The sequence below is a fragment of the Asparagus officinalis genome, chromosome 1, assembly GCF_001876935.1.
Source record: "Asparagus officinalis chromosome 1, Aspof.V1, whole genome shotgun sequence".
NCBI lineage: Eukaryota > Viridiplantae > Streptophyta > Magnoliopsida > Asparagales > Asparagaceae > Asparagus > Asparagus officinalis.
In genome coordinates, this window is record NC_033794.1 from 15,051,659 (window position 1) to 15,064,575 (window position 12,917).

Here is a 12,917-nt window from a genome sequence, read left to right on the forward strand (position 1 = left end):
GCCCTATCATTGTATAAAAAATAAGAAGTTAAGAGTATTTACAGATATCTATATCTAGATGTGATTTAACGCTAGTTCCTAAATTGGTAGATGAGCGGACCTATGTCGTCATTCTACAAGAAGAGCAAAGTAAAATCACTCATAGATATACAATAGAATATACAATGAGGAGAAAAGCTAATAGCCCACAATAGTATAGTTTAACACAAAAAAATGTATGTAAGTCCGTAAGAGGACTCCATCTGTGCACAAAAATCCCAAAAAAATCCCAAAAGCCAGAGAAGCAAGCATCCCTATTGATCGCCTACTCCCCCATCACTGTCCTCGTTCAAGGCGATCAGGTCGGAAATCCCCCTTTCCCGAACGATTGCCTTGAGCTTGAGAGCTCGCTTGGATACCGCCGAACTTGTCCAGAAATTAAGATAGTAAGCTATATTGGATGCCAGTTGATGGTGATTTGGCATGGCTAGCTCCATTGAATATGAAGTTATTACGAGCAGTCCATACAACCCAGCAAATGGTTGGAAGATAAATCTCTACAACAGCCTCACTGCAGGCTCTATGTCTTTGTTGGTGCACATTTCGAAGCATTGGTATATGGATGTAGGAAGAACTTGGATACCAGTGATTGAGATGAAAATGTCCCAGACCCATTTGGCCAACTGACAATGAAGAGGAGGTGGTTGTGGGATTTTATGTCATTGGAGCAGAGGGAGCATATAGAGTCTCCGGTCCACCCTTTTATCGTGACCTTTTCCTTGGTATTGAGTTTGGCCATAGAGAGAATCCACATAAAGAATTTGACCCTGCTGAGGAGAGAGTTATGCCAAATAAAAGAGAAATAAGGGTTGCAGGTGCCTCCATCAGGGATGAAAATGTCCCAGACCCGTTTGTACAAGATATTTTACCTTCGTAAATCTAAGATCTCATTTGGCAAAGGGTTAAGGATGAGAAAGTAAAGAGAAGAGTTAATGTAGTTTGTTCATTTGTTAATCCAAATAGTTAAAATTTTTAATCTGTTAGGTTGGTTTTTATTTTAATCCTTGTTGTCATTTTTTGTGTTTGAGAAAAAAAAGAATTATGATTACTTTCTTTATAAATAGAAAGCTTATGTTTTAATACGTCTAAATAGATGGATTTATTATGTTTGAGGGGTTAACTCCCCTCTAGAGAAATTTATAAACCATTCTACTATTTTTCACGTTTGGCAAATTATGAGAGGTAACTCAGTTTACACCATGCACAATTTTTTTTTCTTTTTGGCAGGCTTGTAGGCTATAAAAACTACCTTGACTACATGAGGACCTAAAAACTCGCATGTACACTTGACTCGCCTGCCCGAGTCGGGTCTCCTCAAAAGTTGATTTTGCCAGATGAAAGAAACTCGCCCACGTACTTAACTTGTATGCACGAGTCAGGACAACACGATCGTTGAACTCGCCTGCACAAACAGGGAATCCGCTAGGCAACCAAAAAATCGCCCGCATAAGCCAAGTCTCCTCAAGAGCTGAGCCCGCCTACTCGGCCATATGATCAACAAGCTCGCCGAACTCACCAGAGTACCTGATGGCTGCATTGTCACGTACAGGGATGGGCCTTCCCATTTCCCACGACGTGAAGGGGAGGAGTACAGTGCTCCGAGCCCATCAAGCAGCCGCTCACAGTACAAGTGGCCAGTCAAATCCACGCAGTCGCCGAACTCGCCTGCATACTTAAACTCTCCTGCACTGGTTAAGTTCGTTTAACCGCCAAGTGCACCTGCATCGCCAGACGATCGGAGGCTCGCCTGCATACTTGATTCGCATGCACGAGTCAAGTTCGTCCAAGTGACTAAGAGTCACCTGCATGTTCAAGCAACCAACCATACAATCAACAAATTCGCCAGACTCGCCAGAGTACCTGGAGCCTGCATTGTCACGTACAGGGATGGGCTTTCCCATCTCCCACGACGTGAAAGGAGAGAGCACAGTACTCCAAGCCCATCAAGCAGCCGCTCACAGTACAAGTGGCCAGTCAAATCCACGCAGTCGACAAACCCGTCTGCATACTTGACTCGCCTGCACGAGTCAAGTTCGTTTAATCGCCAGATACGCCTGCATCACCAGATGACCAGAGGTTGGCCTGTATACTTGACTCGCCTGCACGAGTTAAGTTCGTCCAAGTAACTGAGCTTGCCTGCACTTTCAAGCCGTCAGCTAGGTTACTAACAAATTCGCCAGGGTACCTGGCAGCTGCACTATCACGTATAGGGATGGGCCTTCCCAACTCCCGCGACGTGAAGAGGAGGAGTACAATGCTCTGAGCCCCTCAAGCAGCCGCTCACATTTGAAGTGAGAGGCATGGCATCTCTCAACAGTACATGGTCACATCATGATTCAAGGGAGCGACCACGTTGTCTCTCCCCTATTTAAGGGCCTCTCCTGGCTACAGGAAAGATGTTTGCAGTTTATTGATTGATTCAATCAGTTAGCTGGACCATTAGCTCTCAACTCCCGACGGAGTTGACGACTAGCTCTTTGCATTGATCTTGCACTGTAGCATCTCCCTCTAACTTTCGGCCTTGATCGCCATTGAGCTCGGAGGTCCAAACTCGATCAACATGAGTTTCTACTGCGTACTGAAGCTCACCTGCAACCTTGATCGGATGGTCCAAGGGAAGCAAACTCGGTGTGAGAACAGAGCGAGGCGTCCTATCGCTACCAAAGACCCCACGTTAAACAAGGAAGACATTCACTCCGCTTCTGTTGTAACATTGATTCATTAGTTTATAATAAGTTATTCTAATCAATACAAACGAAATCCCTACTTCGGGAAATCAATTTTTACACCTACAATGCTAGATAAGAGTTAACTCTTGCCCTGGATAGTTGTGAATTTAGTTATGGTTAGTATCAAGAACGAATCTACAATGGGGGCAATGAAGTCAACTGCCCCTACTGATCTCTTAAGAAATACATTTAAGGGAAAAATGCTTCCAGCCCCCAAATTCGTAACAAATATGCTTTCCCCTCCCAAGACTTTTTCAACGCTCTAAAAACCCCCAAATTCGTAATAACTGTGCTCTGAGCCCCCAAAACACAAAGCCCAAGAATTTTACACAGGTAAAGACTATAATACTCATTCTCTCTCTCTAATATTATATTCGTAATAACCATACAATCCCTCCTCTCTCCCGGACAACATGTACACACCAACAAATAGCGCTTGGTGTCGCGGCTCAGGCGCGACAGCTCATGGTGCCACGGCCATGGCGCGGCAGCATATTGTGCCACGGCCATGGCGCGGCAGCATATGGTGCCACGGCTAAGGCGCGGCAGCATATCATGCCGTGGCTAAGGCGCGACAGCATAAGGTGCAGCGGCTATTATAGGGCGTGCTATGGTGGTTACAAGGCAGTTATATGATGATTATTTGAAGTCCACGTGGCGGCATATCAGAGATAGAACGTGTGCTGACGTGGATAGGCAGTTAAACCACGAAAAAGGTGGTTAAAGGTCGTGGGAGAACTGTTTCAAACACGTATGAACGTGGGTGTAACTGCCCCTTTAGCCGCGGCAGTGTCGACTGCCGCACCCTTTGGCCGCGACATTGTCGACTGTCGCGCCCTTTAGCCGCGACAGCATCAACTGCCGCGCCTAAAGGGCTAGTTGCTGATCGGCTATTTCTTCAGTTATCGTCCAAGGAGGCTATAAATACCCCCCTATGGCCATCATTGACAGGGGCTGAGCATTTCCAGAGCAAATTAGAGCAGAGGGCCTGGAGTTTTGGTGAATTAGAGCAAAAGAGAGAGTCTTCCTTCTTCACAAACATCTTCAAGAAGCTTTTGGCGATTCCTAGAGATCTAAGCTCTGACTTGATCTTTAGAAGAGTGAACATCTTACATCGATAAGATATTCGCTTCAAATTCTTACTTCGATAAACGAAGGAAGAATCATTAAACCCCTCACGGTTCAATCAGAATCTGTGATTTGGTGGTCCACGAGTCAAAGCGCTCCCGGCACAGGCAAAGATCCCACGCAAGCAGCGATCCAAACAACGATCCTGCGTTTGTTTCTCAAGAGTTGTAATTTTCCTTTTGTTGTGTAAAAGAAGTCTTATAAAAAGACTATCTCTTTTGAATTTATTGTAATCGACCGAAGATATAATGAATTCCATGACAAAGTCAACTTTTGACGCAAACAAGCTGGCGACCACAGTGGGAGCCAACGGTCTCGCTGCCGAGACCGTCGTGTTGCAGCCGATCAAGATACTGGTTGAGTCCATGGTTGAATATGAATTCGACCAAACCAAGTTTGAGGAATATCTCTCATCGTCCTCTTCAAGATCTTTATTGTCTTGCAAGTACAAGAGGATCTCACAATTGAGGAAGATTTATATGCCAAAGAAGGCACAAAATAAAGACTCTCGCTTGATTGTTGCTGAGGATTTTACTAGCAACACCTCCGCTCACAATGGCCCTTATCTAGTTAAAGAGTCATCGAATCAAAGCCCACCGGCACTGACGAAGAGGGCTCGTCAGAGACAACGTCACCGCCGCGCTCGTCAAATAGCTAAGGCCTTGGAACAAACCGACGGAGTTCGTTATCATGCGGACTTAGAGTCGAGGAGGCATCGAGTGGTTCAGTTGTCTTAACGACCAATCATTCATGTCTCTGTTAAACTCACGACGGAGGAATGGACTATTGTCAAAAGGACTCGTTCGACTCTCAAAGAACGTATACAAAAACGTCGTGCAAATGCTGCTCATGCTCGAGCTCTCCTACAACAAAGACAGGAAAGGAGGAAGGAAACGGTGACCAAAGAACCACCGAAACTCTGCCAAGTTTGGATTCCAAAGTCTGGACTTATGCAAAATCAGCATTCGGAGCCCGTTAAGACTCCATACCCGCAAGGGGGTGGTTTTAAACGTGCGACTCCCGACATAACCTTGGATCGCTCAAAGACAGAAATAAATTGTCCTGAGAATGCCAACAAGGTTTTACACCCCCAGAAGAAGACGCATTCACCAAATGATATCGTCATACCTGGGAGGTTATGCCAACAGACGATACGATTTTTTGGCAATCATACCGATGAATCGTATTATCAAGTTGGGGTTGTGAATAATTTTCGAAAGAGAGTTATTCGAGAAATAAACTCTCATTGTTCCTGTGTGCGACTCGTTAAAGCAGCATTATCAGAATGTGACTGTTTCAAACGAGAAGCCATCCCACGAAGAGTCTCTGTATTGTCGAAGCCTAAGCCGAGACATTTCCGCAAAAGAAAATCAGCTGCCTAAGATGATGAATTCCCTGAAGTCACCATCAACGTGGCTGATAAAAGAAAGTCTAAGCGGCATTCAAGTGACTCAAATCCCGACTTTTCCCCGAGAGGAAAAGTCAATCCAAGAATTGCTCAAAGGATGTCTCGACTCCAATTAGGAGCCATCAGACGCAGAGATTACAAAAGAATGCAAGAAGGAATGCCTCGGAGGATGAATTCTCGGACACTTGTTCTGCAATCGCTTCTGATGATACAATGTCTAGCACGGAACAAACCAGAGAAATACTCACGATCACCTCTGATCAATTTGCTCAAATGCTTCAAGAAGCTCTAACGAAGCAACGTGAAGAAATTAGAGCTGAGAAGAAGACAGAGATGGAGTTAGCTATTCAACAAATGAGAGAGTTGCTAACTCAACAACCTCAACCTCCCGAGTCCAGTCAGCAAGCTGAATCCAGCCGCCACACTCAGAATGTTGTAGATGGCAGTGATCCAGAAGTGGATGAAGTCATTATGGCTGATGCACCTCCCAATAGCAATAACGCTGGGGGTGGTCTAACGGATTCTCCCAATAACGAGATTGGGGGTGGTTCAATAGCACCTCAATGAAGATATAGACGATGACGAGAAAATGAAAGAGCTTGAAAATAAAGTCAATGCTTTGATGACGGCTCAAGAAGTTAAGAAGACGGGTATTCCATGTCCCTATCCAAGGGAATGGGATTCAATACCGTACCCGGCGAAGTTCAATCTGATTAACTTCACACCGTTTGAGGGGAAGAGTTCGCCGATTCAGCACTTGATTTATTTCAAGCCTTATTTGGGCATGATCTCTGGAAACGAGGCTTTAATGGTCCGGTCATTCATTGACACCCTTCGTGGGCCCACCTTCGATTGGTACCGACGGCTCAAGCCAGGGAGCATCAATTGCTGGGATGACATGGAAAGTTTGTTCCTCAGCAACTTCTTCGATGATGATACCGAAGTGTCAGTCGGAACCCTTTTTTGTCAAGCGCTTCCGTGGCAAAGCAATGAATTGCAGAGATCCTATTACAGAGGAGTTCATCCTGCAAACATGCCACAATAACCTCTCCATCGATGTCCTGGAAGCTCTGGGGTCGTACCATCCACCACTTGGAAAGAGTTAAAACTACGTGGTGAACAAGCTGAACACTTTCTTAAAAGAAAGAAAGTTGAGAGAGGTCAACCGACGACATCCACAATTCCTGTGAACGCAACTCTCGATCCGAGGTTCCAAAATGAGTATTCTTTCGAAGACGATGAAGCTCCAGTCATATTGGAATACCTCCTCGCCAATGACAAAATCGAGCTACCGCCTATTAAAGATCAGGAGAGTGCTAAGATGATTACAGATCCAAACTACTGTGCATATCACAGAAAGATTCTTCATCCCACCAATATTTGCTTTGGACTCAAAAACAAGATCCAAGCCCTAATTGACTCCGGCGTCATAACGGCGAAACAAGCCGAGTAAAGACGAACCATACTCCATTGGATACACGAGTATAAACTGTTTTCCTTGACTCCGATGAGTATACGAGTATAAACTGCTCCTTAATACTCCAACAGGTATATGAGTCTAAACTATTTCCTTTCTTTCACGGGAAGTTCCTGAAGATAACGGGGAGTTCCTGGAGAATCTTATATTCTTAAGGATAACCCGAACATGCGACTGAGGATAACGTACTCCTCGTTACACCCAGTTTTGCAAAGAAAGCTGGGGGTGGATAATTCATGTAACGGGAAGTTCCCGAAAGAATGCTATATGTAATTTTCTTAGGGATAACCCGATCATTATAAACAAAGTGATAAGCACTATATCCCCACGGTGATTTACGAATACTCTTTTGCTGAGGTGAGATTCGATCACTTCGTTGGATCAATCTTCCCTCATAAAATTCTCTCATGGTCAAACCTTTAAACAGTTAGGACCAAAGCCAAAATCCCCTCTCGATTTCTTCCATGAACGAGAGGTCCACAAATCGAATGATCAAACCTTTAAACAGTCAGGATCGTCTCAAAACTCCCACTTGGTCAAACCACAACCAAAATCCCCTCTCGATTCCTTCCATGAACGAGAGGTCCACTTTTAGTTGAATAATCAAACTTTGTGACATTTAAGATTACTCAAACCAATCCAGATTCTCTAAGTGGAGATCCCACTTCGAGTTTCCTTTGCACCAGGAGATAGAATATAAAATTCTTCCTCTCCATCATCGGGTTCATCTCTACCAACAAACAAGAGACCAGGAGATAGAATATAAAATTCTTCCTCTCCATCATTGGGTTCATCTCTACCAACAAAAAAAGAGATCATATTACTCCAATAGGTACACGAGTCTAAACTGTTTCCCTACTATCAACAGGAAGTTTCTGGAGAATATCACTCAAAATATTCTTAAGAATAACCTGGCTACCTCCCAACGGGTATACGAGGTTAAACTATTTTTCCCGAGAACTCCAAAAAAATACATGAGTATAAACTGTGTTCCTATGAAGACTGATACAGTGATTAACAATGCGGTATCAATTTGATGACAAAAGCTGAATTCACAAGTACAAATTCCAGCTTCAATTCAAGATCTCGATGACGGTCAAGTGATGAACGCCATGCCGAAAGGATCTTAGCTATTCTACAAAGCACTGAATAGACTGAGAGACAAAGAGATCAAGTGTTGAAGCCATCTACAGGTTCTTCTATACGATCTACCCAACCAAGCATGGAAAGGATCATAAGTAAGACCTATCTTATCCAAAGCATCCCAGAACTCCTCTATAAAAGATTGAGTCTGGAATACTTTGGAGGGGGTATCTGTAGGCGTCAAAAAATGCTGAAAGATATCCAAATACAGCTCAAGAGGAAATCATCCAAAAAGGCAGAAAAAACACAAGTCTTGACTGTCTCGCCGTGCGAGACAGACTTGACTGTCTCGCCGCGCGAGACAGTCTTTACTGTCTCGCCGTGCGAGACAGAATTTACTGTCTCGCACGTGAGACAGCTCTCAGAGGGTCAAAACTACTTTGCATAACCGCCAACACGTGGCCACTAACTGTTCAAGAACGTGGGAAACGTCGTGGGCGAGAATCACGTGGATAACTACCAAAATAACGGAGTTTGAAACGTGGGAAGGCAGTTAAAACGAAAACTGCATGCGGTTACTGTTTCCGAGACAGTATTTACTGTCTCGCGGGTCGAGACAGCAAACACTGTCTCGCCCAGCGAGACAGCAAACACTGTCTCGCTTTTTACGTGAGAGTTTTCTGTTTTCTATTTATAGCCCTGACATGAAGAAACAAAATCATTAATGTCCCATCAATGTGATATAAAATTGAAGGTAAAGCCTCAAAGGAAGAAAGAGTGCAACCAAACAAGTCAATAGTCAAAAACCAATGGTTGACCGGTCACCTGAGCGAAGTCGGTCAGGTTTAAGCAGCTCAGTTATATCTTAGTTTTCATCTCTTTTTAGCATTTAAGTAGTTAAGTTTTGGTATAATTGCACTTAGGGCCCGTTTGTTTACATTAAGGGAAAAATGCTTCCAGCCCCCAAATTCGTAACAAATATGCTTTCCCCTCCCAAGACTTTTTCAACGCTCTAAAAACCCCCAAATTCGTAATAACTGTGCTCTGAGCCCCCAAAACACAAAGCCCAAGAATTTTACACAGGTAAAGACTATAATACACATTCTCTCTCTCTAATATTATATTCGTAATAACCATACAATCCCTCCTCTCTCCCTCCTCCTTCCCCCACCATTTTTGCCCTAGCCCCCTCCGTCCCTTCTGCAACCCTCGTGGCGGCCGAAGCTCCTCTCCGGTCTCACGCCTCGACCCCTCGCCTCTGCTCGCTGAGATCCTCCGTGTCCACCGCTGATCCCGCTCGACCCCTCGCTCGACCCCTCGGCCTTTGCTCGCCGAGAATATTTCATGAAGCTCAGAACCTCAACCTTAACCTGTCCCTGCAGCCTGGGCCTCGTCCCGAGTAGCTTCTGAAACTAATGCATCTAGATTTACTAGCAACAGAGTTTCTTCCTGTCACATGTTTTCTTTTTGGGATCTTTTTCTTTTTTTAATTTCCCCCTTCAAAATAAGTTTTCCTGTTCGAAAAAGAATGCCTCTTCTCTCTTGCATCAACGGTATTTTCTTTCTTTACGTTTAATATACATGTACCCAATGATAGTTATCTCTTCAAAATAAGTTTTCCTGTTCGAAAAAGAATGCCTCTTCTCTCTTGCATCAACGGTATTTTCTTTCTTTACGTTTAATATACATGTACCCAATGATAGTTATCTTTTCTATTTGCAGATAAGGTTACGGGTTGTTAAGATTACGGGTTGCTTGTTAAGGTTACGTGTTGCTTGTTAAGGTTACGGTTTGCTTGTTAAGGTTACGCGTTGATTGTGAAGATTAAGCTTAACAACCAACCTGTAACCTTAACAACCAACCCGTAACCTTAACAATCAACGCGTAACTTAACAAGCAAACCCGTAACCTTCACAAGCAACTCGTAAAACCTTCATAAAAATAAAAAAAAGGAAGGAAATAGAAAAAAAGCTTTAATTTTTTGTACTTCTACTATAATAATTCATAACTTCATAAAATAAAAAGCAGTAACAATTCTATACTTTTCTTCAGAAAATTCATGCTTACAGCACCACATAAAACTGTGCAATGTATGATTACTTTCATTTTACCACTCAACACTCACTGAGGAGGTGGACTGCCATGGTTTTGAGACCGTTGACAGGGTAGAGGAAGAAGACGATGATGCATACATTTGTTTTAGGTAGTGGGAGTGAGCTAGATTTTGTAATAATATTTCACTTTTAATTTTAATGAAATTTTCAAAAGCCAAACGATTTATGTGTTGGTTGTTAAAGTTACAGGTTGTTTGTTAAGGTTACACGTTGGTTGTTAAGGTTACGTGTTGGTTGTTAAAGTTATACGCGTTGGTTGTTAAGGTTTCGGGTTGCTTGTTAAGGTTACGCGTTGGTTGTTAAGGTTACGAATTTTCAAAAGCCAAGCGATTTACGTGTTGGTTGTTAAGGTTACAGGTTGCTTGTTAAGGTTATACATTGGTTGTTAAGGTCACGTGTTGGTTGTTAAAGTTATACGCGTTGGTTGTTAAGGTTTTGGGTTGCTTGTTAAGGTTACACGTTGGTTGTTAAGGTTACGGATTACTTGTTAAGGTTACGGTTAATCTTAACAACCAACGCGTAACTTTAACAAGCAACCCGCATACTTAACAAGCAACCCGAAACCTTAACAACCAACGCATATAACCTTAACAAGCAACGCGTATAACCTTAACAACCAACACGTAACCTTAACAAGCAACGCGTATAACCTTAACAACCACGGTAAATTTCCCTGCAGAAAAAGATGAATGAAGTATTTAACACACACGCACAAGTTGTATGAAAAGACATAAAGTACAATAATTTCCAAGAACGACAGCACTATAGATGGTGGGGGATGATGGACCTGAGGGATGGAGAGGGGGGTTTGATGTGGCGTCTGGGGGAGGAGGGATTGGGTTGGGAACAGAGGCGAGGGGTCGAGCGGAGGCCGCGCTGGGATCGGCGGTGGACACGGAGGATCTCGGCGAGCGGAGGCGAGGGGTCGAGGCGTGAGACCGGAGAGGAGCTTCGGCCGCCACGAGGGTTGCAGAAGGGACGGAGGGGGCTAGGGCAAAAATGGTGGGGGAAGGAGGAGGGAGAGAGGAGGGATTGTATGGTTATTACGAATATAATATTAGAGAGAGAGAATGGGTATTATAGTCTTTACCTGTGTAAAATTCTTGGGCTTTGTGTTTTGGGTGCTAAGTTAAGAACAAATTTTAATTTTGTCCACATACTATTTGCCCAATTGACCCCCTCGTCCTCTTGATTTTTGAAAACAAAAATCCAGGTTTAGCATCAGTGTTGCTGATATTTAGATAAAATATATCATGTACTAGCTATAATTGGGAGAGATCCTCTGCACTTTCGGTTATAAAGAACCTCTACAACTCGCCAATCACATCTGCTCATCCTATGAGCCCCACGAATGATAATGTTTAAACAAATTACTTAAAAAGCCTTTTATTGGTGGGGCCCACTAAATGAGCCAATGTTGCCCTTCCACATAATAACCAGTTATCTGGGGCTCTCTATAATTGAAGATGCAAAGATCCGAACTCAATTATAAAGTCTCGCCCACGATGATCAAATTTACTTAACCCGCCCGGGTTCACCCATTTACTATTGGGAATAGAACAATTTTTCACTTCAGCCCCATTCCAATTTTTTATTATTGAAATCGATCCTTTTTTTTACCAAAATCGACCCGATTTCATGATTAGCAGCTTAATCACCTTTCTAATTAGTCGGGGTTGCCAACCCCGACTATTTAGGACATTAATTTTTAGGATTTAAGGCTTCTAATTAGGGTTTAACACCCTCCTAAATAGTCGGGGTTGGCAACCCCGACTAATTAGGAAGGTGATTAAGCTGCTAATCAAGAAATCGGGTCGGTTTTGGTAAATAAAAAAAAGGATCGATTTTAATAATAAAAAAATTAAATAGTGCTGAAGTGAAAAATTGTTCATTGGGAATAATAACAGACAGATCAGAATTCAAGGCATTCCAGCTGACGTCATTCTTTAAGGCGGTTACAAAAAGTTGGCGGGCTCTTATAACAAATTGTATTGTGTGTCCCCACAAGCTAACCATTACCTTGTTGCGTTTGGGCTCTTGACAAATTAAGGCCACTCGGAAATTTCATTTTCTTGTTTCATGTGTCTTTTTCTTGCACGTGTACATTTTCTTCTTGATACGTGACTCTTTACCTACCTATGCGCATACCAACATGTGAATCTAGGAGAAAAGTTCATCATTATCATAATTATGATAATAATGCAGCAATTAAATTTGCGCAATAAGCACTAAAAGTTTGCTAAACACGATCCCGCACCCCCACCCCAAATCCTCCACGGACCCCACCCCTTCTAAGTGAACATTGATATTTGTCTATTCTCTGCTTTCAAAATAAGTAGAGAACTCCTGAATAAGGGATTGTAAAAAAAAAAGGATGGGAGAATCAGTTAAACCATAATCTAATTAGCTTATCAATTAATTAAGATAATTAAAGTAGTAGGGACATGAATCAGATCGAAGTTGTGGCGAGACTTAGGGGTTTGTAATCGAGTTAAACAGGTAAGAGGGGTTGAAATGGAGAAAATGAGAGTTTGAAATGAGTTTGAATTTGTAATTGAGTTAAATGGGTAAGGGGTTTGTAAAAGGGAAACATGGAGAATATGAGAGTTTGAAGGATTGAGATGCTCTCAAATTTTAGGTAGTAATTGGAGACGGTCCAATTCTCTCTAGCCTTACCATCTATATCACTTTTAGCGGATGAGATCACGCCATATGACATTGATTATTACAAATAGTGGTTTTCAAGTTTGCAAGTGGTTTTCGATACCATAGTGGTTTTCAAGATAACAATAAAAATCTTAAGTGACGTGATCTCATTCATTGAATTTAGTATAGACGATAAGGATTGAAAGAATCTGACTCTTTCTAATTACCACATAATTGGAGAGGATCCGAATCTGAGTTGTTTGAAATAAGTTTGGATTTGTAATTAAGTTAAA